General features: G+C 37.5%; 1 long non-coding RNA gene across 1 annotated transcript in view; it reads left to right on the top strand.

Annotated features, from left to right (window-relative positions):
• LOC146761942 (uncharacterized) overlaps positions 1-24,736 on the top strand; it is a 126,218-nt gene extending 101,482 nt beyond the window's left edge. The window contains exons 3-4 of the long non-coding RNA XR_014942773.1: positions 19,278-19,378; positions 24,504-24,736. This is a non-coding gene — a long non-coding RNA (uncharacterized LOC146761942). The remainder of the gene's footprint in view (positions 1-19,277; positions 19,379-24,503) is intronic.
• The last annotated feature ends 587 nt before the right edge of the window (positions 24,737-25,323 follow it).

The following is a 25,323-nucleotide window of genomic DNA, read 5'->3' as shown; positions in this document are numbered from 1 at the left end:
GAACTGGGCTTGTGCTTTTGTGCCACTTGGAGAAGTGTGAAACATTTATTATTTTTTTTCTTATGAAGCTTAGCATGCACAAATCATTTAAGAGAAGATCATTTAAAAGCTCTGACCCTTACCAATTCAGACCATCCCCAGCTAAACCCTTCCCTTACCTCCTTGCTATCCCCCCTCATAAATAAGTTACAACAAAATCAAGAAGAGGGAAAGAAGTGTGAAATGATGGCACAAGAATCAGAGAAGAATCTTTTACCTCAGCTGTTTGGTGATGCCATTTGGCTGCAGATATGCTGTGTGAGTAATGTGTCTTGAACAGAATCAGAGACGGAGAAGCAAATAATAATATATTTGATTTTTTAACAAACAAACAGTGGCATCTAACAAAAGCTTTAACAGAAATTACATAGTCAGCAGTGAAAGTGAACAGAGATGGAAGATCTTGCTACCTTCCCACCCTCCTGAAAAAGACCTAAGGCCCCATGTGCTGGGATGCCAGTGGGCACATGGATTTGTGGTAAGATCCACACTTTGGGAAAGCAGGACAGTGTACTGAGTGCCAGCTCGGCACAGTGAAGGTGGATTCAGTTTGGATTTATTTCTAGTAGGGAGCTGGGTGAAGGTGGTTAAAGGATAATATAGAGACCCATACAAATGAAGCGATTTACAACCCCACTAGAAGGAGAGCTATTGATTCTACAGAGTCCAAGAGCTATGCTACCTATTTTTTGATTATCACATATTGACATCCTATGTGTTAGTTTACTTTAAAAATGCCATTGCTTATATCTAGGGTGGGGTATATTTTCATCCAATTACTCAAGTAATTAGATTCATAGCTACTCTTATGCTATGCCTTTCATGCTTCAGTGATCTTTATTCTCCAGCTCAATACATATTGAGCTGGGACAGCTGCCTTTCAACTTGGTTTACCTAAAAGCCTCTCTAGTCCTTATCTTCAAATTATCTAATCTTAGGAAAAAAAGTAGGTATTATTTAATTAGTTGTGATACAGTATTTTCTCCTTTATATTTCTTCTTTGCTAACAGGAACGCCCTATGACAATTTGCACTCCTTATAGCTCCAAAACATTGCTGTTTTCTCTTCCCATTGGGAACTATGACTGGACCTTCAGAGGTCAGTTAGACTTTTCCTCCGGCCCATCTTAGAATCACATATTCAAATTGGTCACACCTCAGAACCCTCTTTGTTGGGCCTCTTGACACTTCCATGAGCTCCTACTCATGTTGTGGATTTGGCTTTTTGTGAAGACCTTAACACCTGTTGTTGGGTTTGATATGAGTATAGGGAGGGCCAGGGTTAATCCTGTGGTGCTTGGCAGACAGGTCCCTAATAAACTCTCTCTCTCAATAAATCTTCCCAGCTCATTGGTTTTGAAATGCCAGGTTTTCATTGAGCAGCCATTGCGGAAATCAGGAGAATTAAATAACGTCTTTGGGTAGATTCAGAGACACACTCAGGTTCCTGGAGTCATTAAAAGTAGACCGGAATGTCTAGTGGATTATGGAGCAATAATTCGGAGTTTGAGGATTAGCATGATTATCAATTTAAAACAAATAATTAGAAAGAAAGAAAGCTATTGTGGGTGTGGATGGAGGGCATGCTGGAGGTAGAATAATCACTTTTAAATGATACATTTCCTCACTCAGTAGCCCTCACTATCCATAAGTACTCTTTTATTTTTGTCTGGGATATCTTACTTCTACCCTTGCCACGGATAGACTGCACAGGAGGTTCTTAACCAGCAGCCAAAATATGGGCTCACATGTTTTTGTAAGGTTAGTTATACATCTGTTTTGGGTAAAATTGTTGCAGGAATGGAATTTGACCTATAGTTCTGGGCTTTTTGTGTGATTTGTTTGGGCTGCTCTTATAAATTGTTTGGTTTTGTTTATGTTCATCTGTGTAAAGTCTAAAAGGAAAAGTCACCTGAATCGTTGTAGCTCTGTGCTTTTCTGTCTGCTGGATGAAATCCGAAAATGAGAGAGAAAAAAAGTTATTTGATCATGGCCGTGAAGGAGACAAAAGCACTCCGATTCAGGGTATGGAAAGTTTCTTATTCCTTCTAGTGATGGGCTAGTCTCCAAAAACCTGTGAAGTGTTCAGTTTGAATAAACAATCAAAGATCTGGATGTTTATCTGAGGCTTTTGTACTGCCCTTTGGGGTGGAAATGGCTTTGGGAGGCTTGAGAGAATGAGCTCTTTGTACTCTTTGCATTTGGTGTGGTCAGGAGTACCCACAAGCACAGTCTTTCTTCCAGTCACTTGGCATTTCAGCTTCCTGTTCTGGTCCCACATCAAGGTGTATGATACAGAGACAGAAGAAACGGTTTTAAAGGGACTCTATGAAGAGAGAAGCTGTAGACACGCATAGAAGTTCTTTTCCTTAAATCACAAGCTCCATCTTCAAAACCGTATCTACAAAGGGTCTATGCACAAACCGAATCTTTCTCTCTGGCACGGGAGAGAACTAACTGGGTCAGAACTTCAGTGATAGATATTTCCACGATTTTAATCTCTCTTTTTGTAGTAGTTGTTGTTTCTATTAGTGTTTCATCATACACTCAGTCCCAGCTTTGCTGCATATAAAGGCAAAAGATTTTTTGAGTCTTTAAAACTCACTCATTTAATTGCTGGATGGGGACATTTGGGAAGATTGTTATTTAATCTCAGATCATCTGTTGATTCCTGTTTCTGTTGTTTTAAGGTAAAGCAAAAACTGCTGAAAAATCTACCTGCTCTTTTAAATGATCAGATAATCTAACCCACAAGACCTAATGACCCATGATGTAAGACATGCATGCCACCTGACTTCATTTGACTACCCAAAGGTTGTGCCTCTGCTCCAAGTCCCCGAGCTCCAACTGTGAGCAGAGAAGTGCTTAAAAAGAGCTCTTTTGCTCAGATGTGAAAAGCTGGGTAATGCAAATCCTCTTTCACCCACAGATGGAAAACCCCTTACAGGCATAGTGGGAGGGTTGTGGGATAAGGTGCTACTAAGGATTGGTAAATTTGCCTAAGCAGAGTAAGCATGTTACAGATCTGGTCAGAAGTTCCTAATGGTAGGAAGTTTTGGAGTTAACACAGCTCTGTAAATCAACCCTGTGCATACAAGCCTCTCTGAATTATTCTTCACTAAAGTAGTCTGTGCTGATATATATATATATATTTACTATGAAAAGCGGCTTGTAGATATTACAGGATAGTCCACAATATAAATTTAGAGCAGTGAACACTAGCCTACCACTACAGGTCATAGCAGAGCGTGTCTGTTTCAAATCATTTTGAAATATCAGTGAAAATCTATTTGGCATTTGTTCATTACCCTTGTTAAGCCAAAGCAGCTTATTCATTGTTTTCTTTAATGTCATATGTTTGCTTTATGAGAAATGACTCAAGGAAGTTTTTGTCTAATTCAAAACAAACAGTCTGCTTACACACTGGTTGTCTGAGCTTCAGTTGTCTTGAGGAGTCTGCTCATATCGGGTATTGCAAGAGTGCATGTGATTTTCAGTGCCAAGCAGAAGAAGAAAAGGTGGAAAACGTTTTCTACTGAGCGATGGCTGTTGACAGCCTTTCCTCTCCAGACTGAAAATTAGCGTAGTTGTGTGATATACTTAGGTGGTATGCTATTAGTTACTTACCCCTAGGCTCTCCTGTAATTGGTAGAAAAATACATGCTAGCATAGCAGGTAGCTGAGAACACTGGGGGACAGTGGAGACGAGTTTCTAGCAAGAGAGTTGTTACTGAGTGCTTTCTGCACGTGTGTATACTGCAGAGATGTACCTATATGCGCATTGTATAGCTCACATTTGCTTCTCAAAACATGCATCTGTGAAAAGGTCAAAGTCCAGGTAAACTCAGACTTTAAACTACAAAGCACATGGTCTTTAGATTGCAAGAGAGGAGATATAATCTTTAGCTTGACTGTTCTGAAAAAGCATAATCCAGTGTTATTATTGCTGGCTGCTTCATCCCCACCTTTGAGGGTCCACAAGCCACCCAGGAACCGTGCTCCTGGACTGGTGTCTGGAGCCTTGTATGTGTCGTCTGTATTTTGGAATAAAACAGGAAAAGATGTGTAAAATTAAAAAATTAAAAATGCATTTGTGTTCAAAGAGCGTTTAGATGTTTTGTTGAGGGACATGGTTCAGTAAGAAGTATTGGTGATGGGTAGATGGTTGGACTGGATGATCTTGTAGGTCTTTTCCAACCTTGGTTTGAAATGATTCTATGTTTATTCCTATTCCCCTGTGAATCAGGATTAAATTATCCTGTTAAATTTGAGGACATAATGGTGGGAATAAGGAATACAATGATATCTGCTTCTATAGGCACAGATAACCTGTTAACTAAGTGTTGAACAGTGTTGCAATAATTTCTAATCCAGAATTTCTAGTTTAGTCATTTGTTAGGGCAGAAAGAACAAAATTAGTCTTTTTTTAATTATTATTATTATTATTTTTTTATGTTTCCATTCACAGTGCTTATAATATTATTATGAAACCTGTTACAGTTTAGAGGCTGGTATACAGGCCTAAAAAAAAGCGTCTGTTTAGCATGTGTATCAATATATGCCTCAGTCCATGACCCACATGACATCTGTGATGCTGCTGGCACAGAAAGAGTGATTTGATGTTCTCTGGTGCATCCTCACACAGGTATCCAGGTCTCTATCAGGTAGTTCCTCTTTGCTTTCTATTGGAAAAGAGGAACACTGTGACCTTTGCGCTAACCAATATTCTGACAAAATCTGGCAATAATTATAGTTATAACTGTAACTAAAGATCTATATAGTCAAATTTATCAATGTTTCTAAAGTGAGATCTGTAAGATAATGCTATATCTGAAGGCACCGTAAAAGATGCTTACTGAGAAGTAATCATTGTCTGACCATCCTAGTGTTGAACATACTTGGCCTTTGAACCATCTGTGTATCCCGTAAGATACGTGCTCCAGAGATTAAAGTCTTCTACAGATAAGGGTTATGTAGCATAGGGAGTAAGAAGACCAATTCTAACCCTATGAATTGCATCTTTTTAGATGCAATCAAAAATGTGTAAAAAGATATTAGTGAAATCCTAATTGTTCTAATTATTCAGCACTGACATTTTGTTTGCTACTTCTAAATGCCAAATACAATTGTAATGATGATTTGAAAATACTGTTCATAAGTGTTTCATAGAATAATGGAAAATAAGGCTGAGAAGTAGTATCAGGAAGTAGAATAAACTTTTTTTTTCCTGTTCTTAACAAATGTATTTCCAGTATCCCAATGAGAACCTCCAACTGTAGATTCATTGGTCCAGCTAGACTGTTTTGTGGCTTAACTGTCCCTACCAAAGTGTATGAGTTGAACAAGTTCTTCCCTTCTTCTCTGCAAAATACTTTATTTCTGTCTACCTTAACAGTAAAAAATACTTTTTTTTTTTTTTTTAGTAAATACTAGGCATTTGTTGTGCAACTTTCTGTTAGATAAAAGTTCACCATATTAACTCTATTGCATTGCACTCAGTTATGTTATCCCAAATGTTTATAGTATGGCTATCTCCTCTATCTCTCTATATAAATATATATATTGTTGCTCTTTTTCAGTCTATAATCAGACTGATCCACTGTCAGTTACTGCAGTGATTTTGCTCACAGTTCCATTCTGAACTACCATAATACCATAATCCCAGGACATCAATAAATCTGATATATTTTGACTATTTATCTTGCAGGCAATAAACATCTGTTTACAAAGTGCGTTTCGTGAATTCACTCAAATTACATTTGGGCTGCTGCAATCCTGGGAAAAAAAAAGAGATGCTAAAGGTTTGATGCAGGAGAACATTGTATTTAACTTCAGGGGAGAGCTAAACTTGTGATTCTGTCATCAAAGGTGAAACAGCAAAGCCCTATTTCTAGCTAACGTTAAACCATTTATTCTTATTTAGCTGTCATTTTTATTACAGGCATTCAGTCTGATGCTCATGACAAAAAAGTTGAGGCATGCTTCAAAATGAATTCATTGCATACCTAGTATAGAAAACTGTACTTTATGGATGGTAGCTGGAGGTGGCGTGTAGTTCACCACTTATTATAAATTATTGAAAAAAATATATAAAATTGATATTCAGAGCTGATAGTTTTTATTGGAATATTTCGTGCAACTTTGTTTTATTTGTGGTTTTAGGCATGATAATAGACCTAAGCGGATGGAACTTAGTATCTCGCTGGACCCAACAGCTCTTCATCTACACTTGATGTGTCAAATGGTTATTAATGGAAGTATTTTTTATTTAAAAATTCATTCGTAGTTGGAAGCACACTTTTGTGAAGGTAGCATGATGAAAAACTACTTGTTGCTGTCTGATGGTATCGTAATTCCTATACAGAAAAAGGTTAGTTCTGAAGCAATTCATGTAAATAGGATTTATTCAAGTGAATGGCCCAGGTACACGAGAAGCCAAATCTCTGAACCTGTCCGAAGACTCAGCGTAAATTCCACCCTTTCTTGCACCCTTCTAAGGCAGAAGAATGGTGGCTGTTCCCATTTATTCCTAATTCTAATCTGCTTTGATCCTTCTGCAGATTTACCCTTAGATCTCTTGACTACACTTAGCTGTTGTTTTTTTTGCCAGTCTTCCAACCAGTCCTTCTGTTTCTTCACATGAGCACTTGCCATAACTTGTGATCATGTACCTTTCCTAAGCTGTGTAAAGAAAATACAGGTTTTTTACAATGTGGACTTGATCTGTGGCCATTTTTCACTCTCAAGGTGGCCGTTGCAGATAGTGCCATCTTCCTGTTTGCCTCCTGTCATCTGCAGTCACTGTAAGATTGTTGTTTTTTAACTCTTGTACCTTACATTTGTGAGAAATCATAGAATATCCCAAGTAGACATCTAACCTTAGACCTTGTAGCAACAAGTGAATAAATTAAAGTCAAGTAATTTTACTCCATAGCAAAAAACAAAACAAAACAAAAAAAAAAAAACAAACCAAAAACCCAGTGTCCAGTGTGTTTTTGAATGCTATGTACTTCTGCCAACCATCAGTCCCGTGATGTTCAGTTGCCAGGCTCAGATAGTTTTTAAACCATAGACCCACACTTAAAGCACCCAGTGACGCTTCTTTTATTTCAAACTTTGAACTTACAGGCAAAATACAGTGGGATCAAAGAGGGAACATGTGGTTTTGCCTCTGTTCAAAAGGCCGCTGCTGCCTAACAAATGAGATGAGAAATGTTGATGTCTGGGAAATTTTTGTATTTAAAAGCTTAAAGACGTGATATCAAAGACTGCAGTCGTGTTAAGGTTATAGAAATCTTTAACGTATAAATCAACATTTATTTTGTCTAAATATGAAACTTGAACTTCAAGCAGAAACCAGAGCAAAATGCAGGGAAAGTGCTGAATAGTTTGGCAGTGTGATGCATATTCCAGTTCATGAACTTCTGAGGGTATGGGAAATGACTGTTTAGGCAGCAGATGATATTAGAATTGACAACTGTCTACTTCCCTAACCAATGCTGAAAGCTTACACTGATGCCCATACATCTTCAAGAGAGGACAGGCTGGATCTAGAGGGTTTGGTGAAGCACAGTCTGGTAGAACCAAAGTTTCCCAGAATGGAGTTGGAAGAGAGGAGAGGATTTTGCATGTCTGTCACAGAATAAATACACTTGCTAATTTATTTGCCTTAAACATTCCCATTCTTTTAAATTTCTCGTGTGTTTTAGGAACCTTTTCCTTCTGTTTTCAGCTCACATAGTGTCTTCCTCTCTGTGAGAGTTTTACCAGTTATTGCAGTGGAACATCAGTCATGCTTTACACTATACTTGTTTGCAATGCCAGAGTGACAGGCATCAGCTGAGCATATGGCTGCCTTCTGAATGCACCTGGAAAGTGACAGATCCTGCCCAACCTGTTTGCTGCTTCAGCAAGTAATGCAAACAGATGAAATGATGAAGCTAAAATACCAAGAGGTGAAATTGCACACCTCGGTTTGCAAATCAAGATAGTAAGGCTGAGGATAGTAGGATGCCTGATACCTACTCCAGTACTGCTTTTCTGATAACACCTTTATTACTCATCAGTATTCCCCTGCTGCTGCCACAAGACATGCATAAGACGCTTTAACTTATAACCTAGTTGATTTATATATCTAGATAATGCATGAAGAAAACAATGTTTCTTTAATAGTTATGATTTACTTTTGAGAAAAATATTTCCTTAGCTCTGTACCCCTTCACTTCCTCATCTCCACTCCATCCCCCAAAGTAAAATACAACAACAACAACAACAAATGTTGATAGCAAATGGACATATGTTTTTTTCTGAGTTCTAAAATGAGTTAGATTCAAAACCAGGCCGGAGAGCCATGATGTTTATCGATCAGACACTCAGCATAGTCACAGGCCAGACAATATGTTCTTGGGCATAGTTTTAGAAGAGTAAATGGAATTGCATCTTACCAAAACTTCAAGTAACCAGAAATGAGGTTTTGGCATTTCTTTCCCATCTCCAGACCTTCTTAACTGATAAGGACTAGGTTCCTTCACACAGGAGGCAGATGTTACCATGTTGACATTCTCTATATAGTAGATTATGACTTACCCATGTCAGCTGATATGTCATATGCTGATAGCAACAGTAATGGTGGCAATAGGGTCACTTACACTTATCAAGATATATATGTAAAGCCAGCCATCCGTCAAAATGGCATTGATAATGCTGTACTCTGTTGCATGCTTTTTTTTTTCTTTCTTTTTTTTCAAGTGAAAGGAAGAAGAGTGAAAGTAATTCAAAATGTGAACAGTCTCTTGTTATTTGGATAAGGGAGAAATAAGACAGCGTCTGAGGGTCTCAGTGAGCTGCCTCTGTTTGGGGGCCTTTCACTGAGGGCATATTCAGGAAAAACTGCCTCATAAAACTCTTAGGCAAATCATAGCTATAAATCATAGGCAGCAAAACAATTTCCCCCAAGCCAATGGCAAATCGTTGCTATATCTTGAGTGTAAATTACTAACAATCAGCAACACACCTAGGAAATGGAGCAAGTCTACAGTATATTTACGATTTATCAGAGGTGAATATACTTTTGACAGAATTTAAGATCTCCAGAAAAACATAAAGAAATAGGTTTGTTCCTCAGGTCATGCTTACCTTCCTTTCCTGGGGACCTTGCAGCTGGTGCCGATGTGGCTCTGTTCTACCCTTTTTATTGCCCATTCCCAAGTTGTTTGGGGGTTGATTTTTTTTCTTTCATCAAGGGACATACTCTGTTAGACAAGATAATTAAATGCATATGGGCTAGATCCTGATCTTATTTACAGACTGCAGTAAATATAAACTCACTCCAGTGACTGCAAGGGAGTAATTCTGGATTTATGTCATTATGAATGGGATCAGAATTTGACTTGTATAAGTGAATACTAAGGAGAGAAAAGTACTGTACGTGTTCAAACTCCTACCCCTTGCAAAGGCTAATTTAACTTCCTTAGACTTTTTCATTGAGCTTGGAAAGTTTTGTTCACCATCGATTGTTCAGGAAAGGACTGAACCCGGTTTTAGAGCTTCCAGAGAAGCCTATCATAACTATTGATTAATAGTAGTATTAATTGTAAATTCTGGATGGGCTACTGCCAAGGGAAGCCTGAGATCATTCTTGTTATATTTCTGTTTCTTTGCTTTTACACTTTGCTTTAGTGTAATTATGATCCACTTCTAGCACCTGCCCACTTGTGGATTTTATTTTTGCCTATAGATGCTACCATTTTACTGTAGCTGCAGTTGTACCATGTAGATGTAAGCAGCCTAAAAATGAAGCACTTGGTCTGAATTCCCACAAACTCCATTTGATCTTGGAAAAAAATGCACCTGGCTAGCTCATTTTGTGTTTAGTTTTAAACAAGCAGAAAGCATGATTTCCCTCTTCATTTTACTCTCTTACAATAGTTTGACTAGTGCAGTTATAACATGGAATGTTCTGAGTGTGACACAAGCAAAACCGTGGATAAAAACTGTAATATAATAAATAGCTTTACCGTGTAAAGCAAATTCTATCAAATTGCCAGTGATCATTGAATTTTCCACTCCCTTCCTCAGTCTGTTCCCATACCAACAGCACAGTCACTTCAAGTAGATATCCAAAACTATTTAAAGGCTCCTCTTCATCTGCCACTAGGACTTTTATCCAGGATTCCTAAAAAATCTCAAAGATGATAAACTGCTAAAGAAAATCTGAAAATTAAAAGTATTAGTGTGGGAAAAATGCCCCTAACACTTTGAAGCTGTCTTTACTTACAGTCAAACAGACACTCTTTCATATCTTTCAAAGACAGCAATAAATCAAATTTTAAAGGAAAAAGTGGTACTTTGTTGAACTATTCAGTGATTTAGAAAATAAGCTCAGCAGAGACCTTTTCAGAGTTCAGATTCTAGCAGTAGCCCTTGTGTAGCTTCAATGCATTCTATGAACATTAGAAAAGTTTGTGTACATTTCTTTTCTTGTTCAAAGTACTCAGTCATTTTCTTGGCAAGTAACAACTATACTACACGTTATACCAGCTAATAAACTGAGTAATTGACAAACATGGAAGAAACTGATGGTCAGATCCAATGTATTTCTAAATAGTAGTGTTTAATTTAATTCTTACATATGTTGTATTCTTCCAGATCTTTTTGGCATTTATGTTACTTTTAGATAACAAACAGAAGGATCATTTTCAGTACATCAGTGAACACAAAAATATATTATTAAATATTTAATTGCTACAGAAGTTGGTGCCTAGAGTCAATCCAGTGTTTTGTACCTATGTACTCCTGGATTCAGTCATTCTTTCTTGGTCTTGCTTTCAGACTGATAAAGAACTTCTTATTATTTCACACATGTATTTTAAGGCTGAATGGTATGTTTTTAAATCTCTTTTTAAATAGAGGACAACTAATGCTAACCTTCTTTAGAGAAAAACTTCATGGAGTTCTGTGTGATTCTTTGTCTTTTCAGAGAACATGACATTGTGTATCTTTCTGTGTCAATGACTTTAAACGTAGGATATCTCTTATACTTTACATTTATGGAAATTCACATAAATGTGGAATATTGACAAATTTATATGGTGATGCTCTTAACATTTGCATTACAGCTTATACTTAGAGATGCCAAATCCAGTGACACTTCTCAGAAGTCCACTTAGTTGTAAAACTCATTACACATCTAGCTCAGTGCTGCTACACTAATGAACATAAATATATAATGTTATTTCTAGAAATTTGCCCTGGCCTTGAGGCGCTTCCAGTCAGTTTCTTCCCTCCCTCTCAGGGAACAAAACTTCAGCCCAGAAAATGGCAGATCTCAGGACAGAGATGAGAGTTTCCTATAATATATTATATTCCTAATCAGGTGAGCACAAAGTCACATATTTGGAAATTACTTTCAGGAACCAAACCATTCAGATGCAAGTTGTAAAACCAAACTGTTATATCGTCTTATCAGAAGTTCCCCAGCATCTAAAGCTTGAATATCTATTGTTAAAAAGTAATTGGACAGCTTATTTCAGGTAGAATAACGAGAACAACAAGTGTTGCTCAAAGTCAGAGTTGCTTAAGAAATCTGTTGGAAATGATGCACTTTGATCTCTAAAAAATATTTTACTCTCAGAGACTCTTATGATGTCTTCCCTTGGATGACCAGATGCAGACAGAAGGAGTACATGCTGAATTGAATGATTCACATTATCCATCAACTCTAATTTACTTCAAGGCTATGTAGTTAGCAGAGCTGTGTATATGGACCTTAAACGCATATTTTTTTGCCTTCTTGTATATCAGGTATTGGTAATCAAGGATGAAATGTGATGATTCCAGATGACAGTTTGAATTACCAACTTTTGGAAAAAAATCAAATGCAGGACAACTACCCCCTCCCCCCCCCCCACCATTACCCCCACCCAACACACCCCAATTTAATTAGCTTGGCTTTTCCTTGGCTATTTTATTTTTTTGGTGAATGTTATTTGGAGTTGCCAGTGGGGTTAATTCTTTGGCTGTTCTGTCAAACGCTAGGTTCTAGTACAGATATTTGTGTATATATGAACAACTGTTTTTTAATAACCTGCCAAGAAGCTATAATCTTCCATTGCAATCCCCCGGGATTTAATTAGAATGGTTTTCCACAGCCTGACATGTTTATGGGGCATAGGTAAAGAGACAGTTCATAAAGCTGTCAATTTTCTGAGAAATTAAAGAAAAATTGGGCTGCTTAGTGCCTTGGCAATTCCATGCTGCTGATACTAGCACTGCAAACAATGAAATCAAAGGCAATGTAACAAGATACTGATGCATTAGAGATGGGGAGGGTTTAAAATTATATACAAAGGCATTTGTCAATTTGAATTTGAATGCATAAGAAGAGAAATATGGAAAACAAAATATGAACTCCAGTTGCTGCTCGCTAAACTGCTCAGGTTTAAACAGTGCAAAGCTGAACAATAGTCTCTTCATTTCTTTATCAGTAGCTGTAACTTTCTGTCTCCTAGGGCAAGTTGGAAAGGATGAGAACTGTGAAAGGAAATAAGGCTGGACTATGAAAACAGTTGCTACTGATTTCTGTCCTTCTTGCTGACTGGTGTCCCAGGATGTTTGGGCACGTAACGAAAGGGGAGAGGCAGTTCTTAGAGGTACAGTTAATGGAATCTCCTAGCTGATACAGTCTGTGCTGTGTTTCCTTGAGACTGTCATATGCTGCCAGGTGAAAACAATCTAACTGCCAAATTCTCGTGTCTTCCAAAAGAAAGAAGTTTAAAGGCACAAAACAGTTTTCTGGTTTTTGAAAGGCTCCTCTCCAGATCCAGTGAAGTCATGGTAGGAAGCACTTGGGTTCATTGACAAAGAAGTGACTGACATTAACAGGAGCTCTCTGTGAGTAAATTAATTATAGAGTCTGTGACTGGGCACTTATAGGAAAGTGATATAAATTCCTACTTGTGTTTTCTACCTACTGTAATACAGAAGAGAGAACCCTTCTGGTTCTGATGTTTTACATTTTACTGCCCTAAGAGCTGGAGAGATAAGAGAAAAGATCCCAAACTTTTGTCATAACTTCAGTTAATCAAGGGAAAACCATATCATGGTGTATGCTGCTTAGCAGTGGCCGTGTTCTGCTACCACAGTTGAGGGAGTTGGAAACACAAGAAGTGCCTTTGGAAATAAATGTGGGAAGTGTATTTGCTTTTTCTATCTATCTGTCTCTTACTCTGCATGTTAAGCTACTCAGGTGTAAAGAGTGTAAAGCAGAACAGTAGTCTGCTCAGGGTGTGACTCCATATTTCTCCTGAAAGTAAACAGAACTGTGTGACATTTCCAGCTGATGGTGTCACAGCCTTCTGACAAGCCTGTCTGTCCTGTTACCTTGTCTTCTCTATAACTCTAGTTGTTTACATATTCACCTATTACACACTGTCAGGATCTTTGGATGTCAGCTTCTTCATCTGGAGTTTGTTTGTACAGTGCAATGCATTTAGAGTCCCTAAGCACTACCCTAGTAGCAATTGTAACTGATACCTTCAGCAGTTACTCTGAATGCATTTGTTTATTTTCACTTCACTGTTTGAACCTAATGATGTTCAGCAAGGCCGAGTGCAAGGTGCTGCACTTGGATTGGTGCAATCCCAGATATGTGTACAGGCTGGGAGAAGAACTCATCAAGAGCAGTTCCATGGAGAAAGACTTCGGGGTAGCAGTGGATGAAAAGCTGGTCATGAACCAGCAGTGTGCTTGCAGTGTGAAAGGCCAACGGTACCTTGGGCTACATAAAAATGGGATGGCCAGCAGGGAGAGGAGGGGATTATTCCTCTATGCTCTGCCCTCATGAGGCCACATCTGGAGTACTGTGATCAGGTCTGGCACCCCAATACAAGAAAGAGGTGGATTTGGAGCAGGTACAGAGGAGAGCCACAAAGGTAATCAGAGGACTGGAGCACCTTTCCTATCAAGACAGGCTGAAGGAGCTGGGCTTGTTCAGCCTGGAGATGAGAAGGCTTTTCTCACTGCAGCCTTTAGATACTTAACTTGTAAACAGGAGGGAGACCGACTTTGAACATGGTCTGACAGAGATAAGACGAGGGGGAATGGTTTCAAACTAACAAGAGAGATTTGTTTTAGATATCAGGGTAAGTTTTTCACTTAGAGTGTGGAAAGGCTGCCTAGAGAAGTTGTGGGTGCTCCATCCCTGAAAGCATTCAAGATCAGGTTGGATGGTGCCCTGGGCAGCCTGGGCTGGTGGGCAGCAGCCTTGCTCATGGCAGGGGGTTTGAGCTCAGTGATTTTAAGGCCCCTTCCAATACAAACTGTTCTATAATTAAATGATTTCTTGATCAGTGTCTCACTTCATGTCTTCTGTGTCTTCTTTCCGTCTCATTTTTATCTTCATTAATATTTCTACTCTTTTTTTTTTTTTTTTTCTTTGCTCGAGTCTATTCACTGCCCAGGTTTTTAAGTTAAGTTACAGTCATTACTCCTGTAAAATATATTGTAAGAGCCATCAGATATAGAATTTGTGTGATGTGTCTCTTATAACCATAAAACACCTTAGGGAGAATACTTTCTCAGACCAAAACATCATATTTTTTGCTTCTTGCAGGATTATTTTACTTCGTGCCTTTTTCTCATTTCTTTTTAGATTCCTAACACACTATTTTTTTTCATGCATCTATAAAATAAAGCTCACCAAGCCATCAGATCTAATTTTTTTTTATATTCCTACACGTACATGATAAAAAAAAAAAAAAAGGAAAATAAAAGTTTATGAGCAGAGAGACTGAAAAAGATAGGAGTGGAAGTCAAGGAGAGCCTGTACTATAGGTCAGCAAAGCACACGGAGATTGAGTGCAGATCAAAGAAAGTTAAAAATTATTTGACAGCATTTGATTTAGAACAGCCATGCTGAGAAGTCTCCTGTAATAATTTATCCTACCTTTCACTTGTAGATTGCTGAGCTGTCTTGAAAGAATTCAGAGACTGTGGAATGCAGCCACTCTTTTCATTTATGGTTTTAGAAGATGGGATGCAATGTAAAGTGTCAATGTGTGATCAAGATGTCACCTTCTATCAGGACTACTCTAGATGATTTTATTTTTTCCACAAACCACTGTGAACTGAATATTCATGGAAAAGGAGCAGTTTCTCCTATGCGTTATGAGGCTGATGGAAGAAAGCTTAGACTAAACTTGCATTTTGAATGTTGCTTCCTGAGACACTTTCATTTGTAGGCATTATCATCTATTATGAGTGCTTCTGCTGTGATGGAAGATATAATAAAAATGGAATACAGTAGTCCGTGTTTGAGGTTAGTGTGATTCAGTATCTGGTGCATCCTTTGTCTCAGAAATTTATTTCTCACTTCAAATGAATGTTAGAAAACTAGTATTCCACTGAAAGCAATCAAACTCTTCCTGAATTGGACACCCCAATTTAGTACAGAGGCAAAGAATGGAAATAATTAATTGATAAATAGAAGAACCCAAACTGAAATAGCACTGATCAAGACTGAACTGTATTATATCATCTACAAAGAAGGAAGAATTTTCATAGTGTCCAAAACATTTCTTTCATAGATTTCTCACAATATTAGTTAAAGAGGACTGACTTGGCTTGTGTAGTGTCTACAGCAGTGCAATGTCCTAACCAGTCCTATGCATTCTGAATGCACATGTCAACCCATATCCCCCAAAACCATGAGATCAACTTACAAAAATGAGAGAAGTTCATACGGTGTCTGAGGATTTGGAGTTTTTGGAATTATACCAAAAAGTACTCAGTGGTAAAAGAATGTACAGTTGTGTCATCAAAAGAAATATATGCCCAAACCATCCATACATTCACCATCCTTGGTAGTGGCCATCTGTGAAATGGCAATAAATATATATAGAATGCAACTAGGGAGTGAATTTTGGTTGCAGTAAATACTTAATAATGATAAATGATTGGAAGTATTCTGCAATAGTTCTGTTTTGCTTTAGACAACAGTAAAACTAGTGCTATTGGTTTCACACATAGTTGTGGTCTTATTGGTGGTGGAACAACTAAAATATGGAAAATTGCTGTTGTTTATTGTAAGAAATCTTTTCAAGTGTGCTACAGTACATCTTTACCATTTTTTCATCAAGCAATATTTAAAATATATATATATATACACATTCCTGTATAAGGAAAACTACCTATAGAAATGAAACGTGACCACAAATTAGATGCCAAACATATGGTTAAGGGTTGGGGTTGCAATTTAGCTTTTAGCTAGAACTTACTGAAGCTCCATCTAGAAAACAAGCATGTGCTTGTGAAATAACTGATTTCATATGAAAGAGAAGTCTAAGAAATGTTGAAGAGGTGGTTAATGTCAGTTTCTATTCTTTACATTTCGTTCCATGTAGAAGGTGTTAAGAGTGTCTTGAAGAATATAAAGATATGATAGAAACTTTTTAGTGCAGTTTTTTTTTTTTGGTCATGTCTTTGTGCTAGACACTTCTTTCCTATTACATGGTGGAAAGAGCAGTAATTACAGTAAGCATGATCAGAAGAAATGGCTTTTTTTTTCCAGCTTGTTCTAGTTCTCATGGCTACATGACCATTGCCTTTAAGAAGACCCTTGGATGATGATCTCAGATGTGCAAGTCTACATCACCCACATCTACTTTATTCAGATGAATCTGATCCTTAGTCTCTGGTTTGCTTTTAAGTTTTCATGTGACTTCATTAGCAAGTCTCTTGCACTCTAATTCCATTCCATTTTGAGACCATGCAAAATTTATTATAACCACACATCATCTGCCTTGCCTTTTATTGAGGTGTTTTGTCTATTTGCCTACCCACAGCTTCCTGTGTCTGTTACTTTCGGGGATTCTTCTGTTGCAGACATCCATCTGTCTATGGTGGTTTTGATGATCTTCCACTTTAAAGCTTTAATACATTTGGTGAAGTTTAAGTAATAAATATGTCTGAGCTGCTTACTCTTTTTCCATATGTATGATCCAATCCCACTTACTGTAAGTATGTATCCACTTCACAAGTGGGATTAATCTGAGTTTAATAAGATATCTGAAGTTGTTTCCTACCCTAGGTAGTTACTGAGGTTCTCACTAATGCCAGCTGATAAACTTTCAAAGGATAGCTGAAGATAAACATATATTTGTTCTTAGTCACTCTTTGGACAGACTGGTAATCTTGAATGATGTCAGGCCACTATAAGTGAGATTCTTGTCAAGGAACTCAGAAAATGTAGAATCCAAAACTTAGATTTTAATCTAAGCCCTCCTGTTTTCAGTGGGACTTGTCAAAGTACATTAGTTTAAACAGAGATGCAAGCCATTCCGTAGGCTTGTGTAAGCCTGCCTGACTAATCCTCACTTCTCCTGCTTTTCATTAAGACTACTTTGATTAAAAAGTTCATAATAAATTCAGCATCCCACTGATTTTTTTCTTAGCTTTGTAGAAAATTATTTTCTGGCTTTTAATGTCAGATGTTCCTACTATTTCTGACTGAACTAAGAGTATTTGTGAAGCACACATACTTCCAAGATGATTAGAGTTAATGCCATAGCACTTGATCAAAAGATTAACAAATTACAAATTGAATTTTATACTGCTTACTTTAGAAGTGAGTTTAAATGCAACATTGATTAGTAATGTTTTTGGTTCTCTGATTTTAACATCCTACTTAGTAATTGTTTGCATATAGCTTTGCAAACCTACAGAAACAAGGACTACTTTCCTGCCTTGTTATAACCTGTTAATGCAGTTAAAGTGAACTGGGAATTCTGGTTTCCCAGATAACCTGAAATATTACAAGGATGTTTCTATATCTGCCTTTATGTCTGTTGTTAGACGCCTGTGTCTAAAGTCAAAAGTTATCCTCTTGAATGTTACATAGAATGGACTCCTGCTTTATATTCATCAACTTTCTAGAGCAGCTGTCGCTGCAATTACAAGTGAATGTATAAATCATTTGGATTATCTGAGCTGAAATCTGCTGTGTTTCTCAGAGAGTATTTTCCTAACTGAAAGATTTTGAGTTGGTGGTGGTGGTATTATTTCTGTTCGCCGTTTTTATTTTCCAAACTATGTTTAACTTGACTTTCCTAGGCAGTGTTTCTCTACCATGTTGCCTTCCCCGAAACTCTGGTGGTAATTTTGCTCGAATGATCTGCAAGTTGATATTGCCAGACAGCAAAGTTTAAGCTATCTGCATGTCTACCTGTGCCAGACAATACTTGCAAAGTCTAGTAGACGTGAAACACAGAAGCCAACTACAGTCATAGGCATGGTGATGTATTGCCTTACACAGAATCCCTTACCATGGATCTTTCCCATAAATCCCATTTAGAAGGAGGAGCTGAAGGAGAAATCACAATCATCACATTTTCCTAAGCCCTGTTTATCACCCTTCTCTTCTTGTATAATCAGTTTCAATTGAGGCTTCATACTATGACTTTCCACATATTTTTCCCATGGTCCCCTTGCAAAACCTCCCTTAGATATTCAGCGCTTAAGGAAAATTGAGTGGGTAAGCAATCTAAAAATATTAGTCTGATTTAATCTTGAAACTGGATCATATTTCCTGTTTTCAGTGTAGCAGGATATACAAGTGGCATTCAGTGCAAGCAGTCACCTTGTCTTTGATTAAGGCTAAAATGGTGAGATTATTGTGTAATTTTTGAATGTACCATTTTGGTAAATGCATCAGGAAAGCGTTATTTCATCTGCTGTACATAGATGTAGCTGTGACTGGCCCAAATGAATGAGATCAATTCTGTGCTTGGCACTTGACTGTGTCTGGAAATGTGCTAGAATGTCAAGAACTACAACAGGCCACGTGACTCTCAGATCAAGAAAGGATTTTAAGATCTAAAGCTGAAGATTAGGTGTATTTGTGAAGGTGAATGCAATAAAGGAATACATTTTTTTCTCAGTGCATCAGAGGAAGGGGCTCTAAATACCCTCTCCTGAGGAATTCAGCTGCATATCAGTGAAGGTAAAGTGGATATAAGAAAAATGCCATGTGTATGGAGAGCATTAGGAAAGGTCATATATTTCAAGAAAGAATATTGTTTACAAGGAGTGTTAATAGGTTTCAAGGGAAATGTTAATTTTTTTTCCTGGCTGAAATAGCTACTGCAAGTTTTTAATGGTTAATCATTCATTCTTGAATTTTTATATTAAGCATTTCATATTACTTTATTGACTTAACTTTTATGCTCTTCTTCATTTTGACAGTAAAGAATGACCAGGCAATACTCTTTGAAAATTGGAGACCATTTGCAGCTGCTCTCTGCTGAGGAAAGTGAATAATAGGGTGCCCTCAAGGAATTTCAAAGGTATCACTCAACAGAAACTTTTGTGTCTGAAGAAAACTAGATCATTTTATCATAGTAGGCATACTGATATGTTTGCTTTAATAAAATGCCATATTTCTGCCTTTAATCTCTTGTCAACCAGCTATTAAAACCCCAAAGTGTATGCGTGCAACACATGTAAACACTCGTGGTTTCAAGTTTGCCACACAACATACAAATAAAGCATGGTTGTTGTTTTTTTGTTGTTTTGGGGTTTTTTTTGTTTGTTTTGTTTTGCTGGTTTGTTTGGGGTTTTTTGGTGAACAGCCTCTAATAAATTAATTGAGTAATGGCAAGAAGATTCTTTTTTCTCCGGTGCCCTTCCCCAAACCAACCAATCAATTAGACTTATTTCGGTAATCCTTGCTATTTTTTTGAAAAAGCATTATCTAAATCCTGCTGAGTTCTCTGAAGTGGCCAGATGAGGAAATGATGACAACTGTTTTCCATGTAAATAGTGATGAGCACCTGAAATAATAGCAGTGTTCGAAGATGATTGCTTACAAGAGTTGGCTTTACGTGCCTCAAGCCCCCAGAATTTTGCACCTGCACTATACAGTTCCCCTTGTCTTTCAGCATGGCAGTTCTGTGCTGTTAACTCACTCATCATTTCCTGCCTGTTTTAACGCAAGCCTTGAATCAGTGCCCACAGTAATAGAAGCTTGCTTTGAAAGTGAAAGACATGGTGACCCAGTTCTTTTGGTCCCTGCATCATATTCATTCAGAAATTCCTGTAGCTGTAGTTGGATAGTGTAGTGAATTCATAAGTTGTTTCAATTGATAATAGAAGATGAAAAGATAAAAAATATATTCTGAACAACTGCACTGTTAATGAAATGAATATTAAAAACAAAATATTTGCATACTATCAATCTGCAGTGTTCAGATATTTTACTACTACTATGGTCTCACTGTGATCCAGGAATAACTGGAAGTGTGTGTGGCTAAGAGGGAAGGACAGACCTTCACACATTATGACCTGTTGTAAGATAGACACAACCACTTTTTGTATATCATTGTTGTGTTGGGAGTGAAGATTGCATTTCCCGAGTCCAGTAAGAAGGGAACCACAGATATGTTAATCTATTGGCTACACTCTCAATTGCCCATCAGTGCTCAATTCTTTCCCGTTGTATGAACCCTTAATTTTTTCACTAAGTGGAAAAATGCTAAACTTCTATGTTTCTACTTCTGGGGAAGTTTTCTAGCACCATCAACAATATTGGTGCCCTTTCTCTGTCTGTTACATTTTTTTCATGAGAGAGAGTGTATCAAAATGAAATCAGTGTCAAAGTAAAGAAACATAATCAATTTAAATAATTACTGTTTTACAATCAATATTTTTTCCTAGATGAAACACGTTTTTTGTTTTCATATGTGCGGGTGGTCAGAGATATGGTGTCTTCAAACAGCTGTCCAGGCTTTCTTCCTTGTTGCAATACCCTGCGCTTAATTTTCGTTTGCGCTGATTTGTAGTAGCTACTTATACATGTGTGGAAATAACTCTTTTTTTCCTCCTTTCCAAGGAAGTTATGTTCATTTTCTATGTTGAATTTCAAATACACGGTGCCCTGAGATTGTTGAGTCCTTTCAAATCTCCTATTAATCTTTGTTAGTATTGGCTAGCTCGCATAATTTAGCACAGATTTCAACCATGCTCTTAACTCACTTTTCTCCATCGCATGTATTGTTAATAGTTTGTTGGACACACGTTCTATATCTTCCTAGAATAAAAACTGCTAAGTAATTTCTAAATCATAGAAGGCATTCCTTTAATCTTTCACTTTGATTGCCTCTTGAGATTTATTAGAATTTTCTTTTTCTTTAGATGTACTGTTTCAGCAAATGCCTTTTCTGTGTATTTATTTATTTGTTAATATTTGACCCTGTTGAGTAATTCAAATGAATTGATACTGCATACATTTACATCTTGGAATTTATGTTCAACTACTTTTGTTCTAGATCTTGGATTTTTGTGTCAGTCTGTTAACTGAACTATTCCCAAATCCAGGGTTTCTGTTAGAGCCTTTTAATTCACATTGCATAGAAAAATATATATTCATAAAATTACTAGTGTAAGCTAACCATTGCCCAGTAAGAACTAATACATTATTAACAGACCAGTACTCTTCAGTTTGCTGCTTGTAATCCTAGCATGTTACAATTTGAATACATATCACCAATATTCTTCTTATTTTCCTTGAGCAGGCTCTTTTTTTCACCATGCTAATATATATATATGTTTAAATATTTTCCACTATCAATATCCCGTAGCCACATTTTTCTTAATGTCTTGAGCAATTCTGGTGAGTTTTTCAGCGTTTTGTAAAAAGTCATTTAGGAACCTTTGAGTTAGAGCTGAGTGTGAGGACACTTTGAGGGCTTCTAACCCTGCAAATGAAACTTCTTGCTAAACTTTTGGCCACACGATGTTGGGTGCCTTTGACTTCTGCTTTAAATGATTACATTTTTCCAACATTTCCAGTTGTGACATTGAAACCTTTGAAAGAATTTTCCGTATTGCTAAATTGTGGGTCATCCGCTGTTGCTGTCCTGTGATATATCTGCAAGGGACAAAGCTCTGGAAGCCTAGCAAATCTCTCCAGTCTCTGATTCTTGCGGCCTCCAACAGTAAATGATCTTGCCTGAGGCAGCAGGCTTTTTGTGAGCAGAACTCTGCTTGGAATTTTTCCCAGACTATGGTTGTAAGGTTTGCAGTAATTTTTCAGCTTCCACAAGAAAATGTGAGACCTTTTTCTTTCCATTACTGTGATTGCTGGAAGAGGCTTATTTACAGTAAAATAAGGATCTTGCAATCTTAAGAGGGAGAAATACTTCTAATCAACTTACGGTGTTGGTGGCCTCTTGTATTCATGCGTGATCTTATGCTTAGTCTTTATGGCTACATTCGAACTGTAGACTTGAAGGCAAAATGTGTGTCTCAGGCAGCATTCTAACCCCATCCTTCTCAGGCATGGACCACAACAGCTTTCTTTTAGTACCCCTGGTGGACATGCTGATTTTCATGATAAGGAATCTGAGGGATCCAACCTGAAAGGAATTCCCACTGAAGGGTCCTGCCAACCTGTATTCTGAATGACTGATCAAGACTGTGATCGTGCCATGAAGTATGCCCACCACTAGAATTAAAAGTCACGGAATCACAGTATGCTGTTAATAGGATTCCTTCATTGATGTGCAATGAGTGTGAAGTTACTGTGGAGCATATAGATTTACTGCCTATGATCAAAAGTGAAAATGGAAACCTGTGGTATAAAATTATGAATTAATTCGAATTTATTATTTCATTGCATTTTACCACAAGTATAATCTATTACAACTATTAGGTATCTCTACTGACTTTAATGTGACAAATTTCTTTGTGTAGTCTGGATCTAATACTTAAAAACTGTGATTGCAGGAAGAAACTACTTTTCCACATCTCATAATGGGATTTTTTGCCAGTTCGTTTGAGTGTGACATGAAGTCTGACAGACAACTGATAAACCATAGAAATTCTCAAAAAAGATTGCAGGATTCCACCTTCAGAAACTGATACATGTGAATTTAACAAATATATGTCTTGAATTCCTTATCCTTGCTGCTTGGAATCAGATACCAGGAAGCAGTAATTAAGTTGGAGCTAAAAAAAAAAGCTGACCCAGGAGTCTGATCAGCTGCTAATATTTTCTGAAGGCATACTCTCCCTCTCAAAAATAAGCATTTTATAGTCTTTTCTTGTTTTGAGTTACCTCAACAGAGCCCTTTGTTGCTAGCAAAATATTTGTGCAAATAAAAATATGCTATACAGTCCGGGCTAGTCTGTATGCAGCCCTGTCAAAACAACATCAGTTCCTCACTTTGCTTTCAACTTTTCACAATTTTTATAGGTAAATTGCCTCTGCTTCCTCTGCATAGTCTGTAAACATTGTAGAGAAGAAGTCCTCTCTATCAGTTTCTGTCTACAGGACAAAGATCAGCGAAGCACAAATTTTAGCTTTGTCCTCTGGAAAGTATTTTCACAATGGCTTTATGGTATCTCTGCAGACCTGAGTTGCAATGCCAAGAGTCAAAAATAATTTTAAAAAATGAATGTTGTGGTCTCATTTTAGTCCTATTTCTGTCCAGACTTTGCTAACACAGGCCTGTAGTTGGAATGCAAGGGATTTCTGTGGTCAGGGTAGAACAGGAATGTTTCTGAGAGGTATGTACAGAATTCAGAAAGCTGAAATGAATATTTTTCTCTTGGTCAAACTGAGGAACTTACTCAAACTACTTGTGATGCATTGTGAACATGCTTTTATCTGGAGGACAAAGGACAAAACCTTTCTTTTTGATTAAGATGGTATTCACAACTCTTTCTTGCTGAAATTTTAGTGGGATATAGGAGTCCAGGGAGAGACTCAGGGTGCACATATGTGGAATTTAGATGGGGTTCATGCCTCTCAGGTGCCTGCAATCCTAGTGTATGAGCTTAAGTGTCAATAGTGAGCAAAGGATGATGATGAAACTGTGTTTTTTAACAACAAATAAAGCATTGTTTTAACCAATGGTATGACTTCCATTTTCCCTAGACTGTCAGTATCCTTCAAATGTTTCTCCAGAGCAGAGACTTAGTGTTCAGGATGAACTAGAGTAGAGACAGAAAGGTGTGTTATTGGCCCACTGAAACTCTCTGCACATCTGATCATCCCAAGGAGGTCTTCATCTATACCCTGATCTTCTTGCTTTGCCAAGAAAGGACTTTTTCTGGCTGTGTTCAGAGCTAGTAGTGTTGTTTGCTTTATTATTGTTGGTTTTCATGTCATGTTAAAAAGTATGAAATCTCATGTAGGTAGGGGTGTATATTTTAGAGAGAATATGGCTCTGGAAATCTCAGAAGGAAAAATCAAAGTGTAGGTAAAAAGTAGTCTTCCATCTGATGTGAAATATTGCTGGATGTTTTGATATTAGGATTATGCTCAAAGTTTTCATAGGTTTAAGAAATCACAGCAACAAAGGAACTATTTTAAGAATGGAAAATTATATGTGTGGTGCTTGTAAGATGGCTCTGATCGGATCAGTCTTCATTTATTCTTTCACTTGGGCTTTTTCTTTTTGTTTGCAGAGAACAACAGGATGAGATGACAGCTTTTCTCATGGCCCTGTTAATAGTTTTTGCTAACAAGGAAAGGGGAAGGGAATAATTCTTTGCAATAATATTGACTTCTTCTGTGATCTTGGGTAAGTCGCTGGGCTATTGTATACTCAGCTTCCTCAAGAAGAGAACAATGCTATTTCTGTGCCTTGCACAGGTGTTAGGACTGTTGGTGTGAATAAAGGATATTTTGTTTGTCATGAGTTGAAGCAGTACAGAATGCTTTTAGTTCCCTTCAAAAAAAGAGAAAAGAATAGGGGGGTGGAGGAGAAAGGAAAGGAAAGAAAAGAATATTACCAATGAACCAATGCACTACTTGCTATTCCCAGCACATATTGAGTTGTCCCATTTCACATTATAAGTTCTCTGATTTGTTTATTTATTCATGTTAGGCCAATTTTAAAATGAAAGCTGCCCATCTGGGAAGAACTGTTTTGTTTAGAAACTGATGAAGCAAATGTCTTTTGCTTTTCAGATATTGAAACTCTTGGCATTTCTGAAATATCTTTAGGGGGAGGGGAAGGAAGAGGGGGAGTGCTGTTTTATATCGTAGAATCAGAGAACTGTTTGAGTTGGAAGGGACCTTTAAATGTCACCTAGTCCAACTCCCCTGCAATGAACAGGGACACTACAACTACATCAGGTTGCTCTGAGTCCCATCCAGCCTGGCCCTGAATGTCTCCAGGGCTGGTGCATCCACCACCTCTCTGGGCAAGATGTGCCAATGTCTCACTGTTCTTACTGTGAAAAACTTCTTCCTTACACCCAGCCTAAATCTCCACTCTTTTAT

Source organism: Coturnix japonica, chromosome 2 (genome assembly GCF_054131305.1).
Source record: "Coturnix japonica strain WE chromosome 2, WE-NBRP24, whole genome shotgun sequence".
NCBI classification, from domain to species: Eukaryota; Metazoa; Chordata; class Aves; order Galliformes; family Phasianidae; genus Coturnix; species Coturnix japonica.
This window is presented reverse-complemented; position numbering and strand designations above follow the sequence as displayed.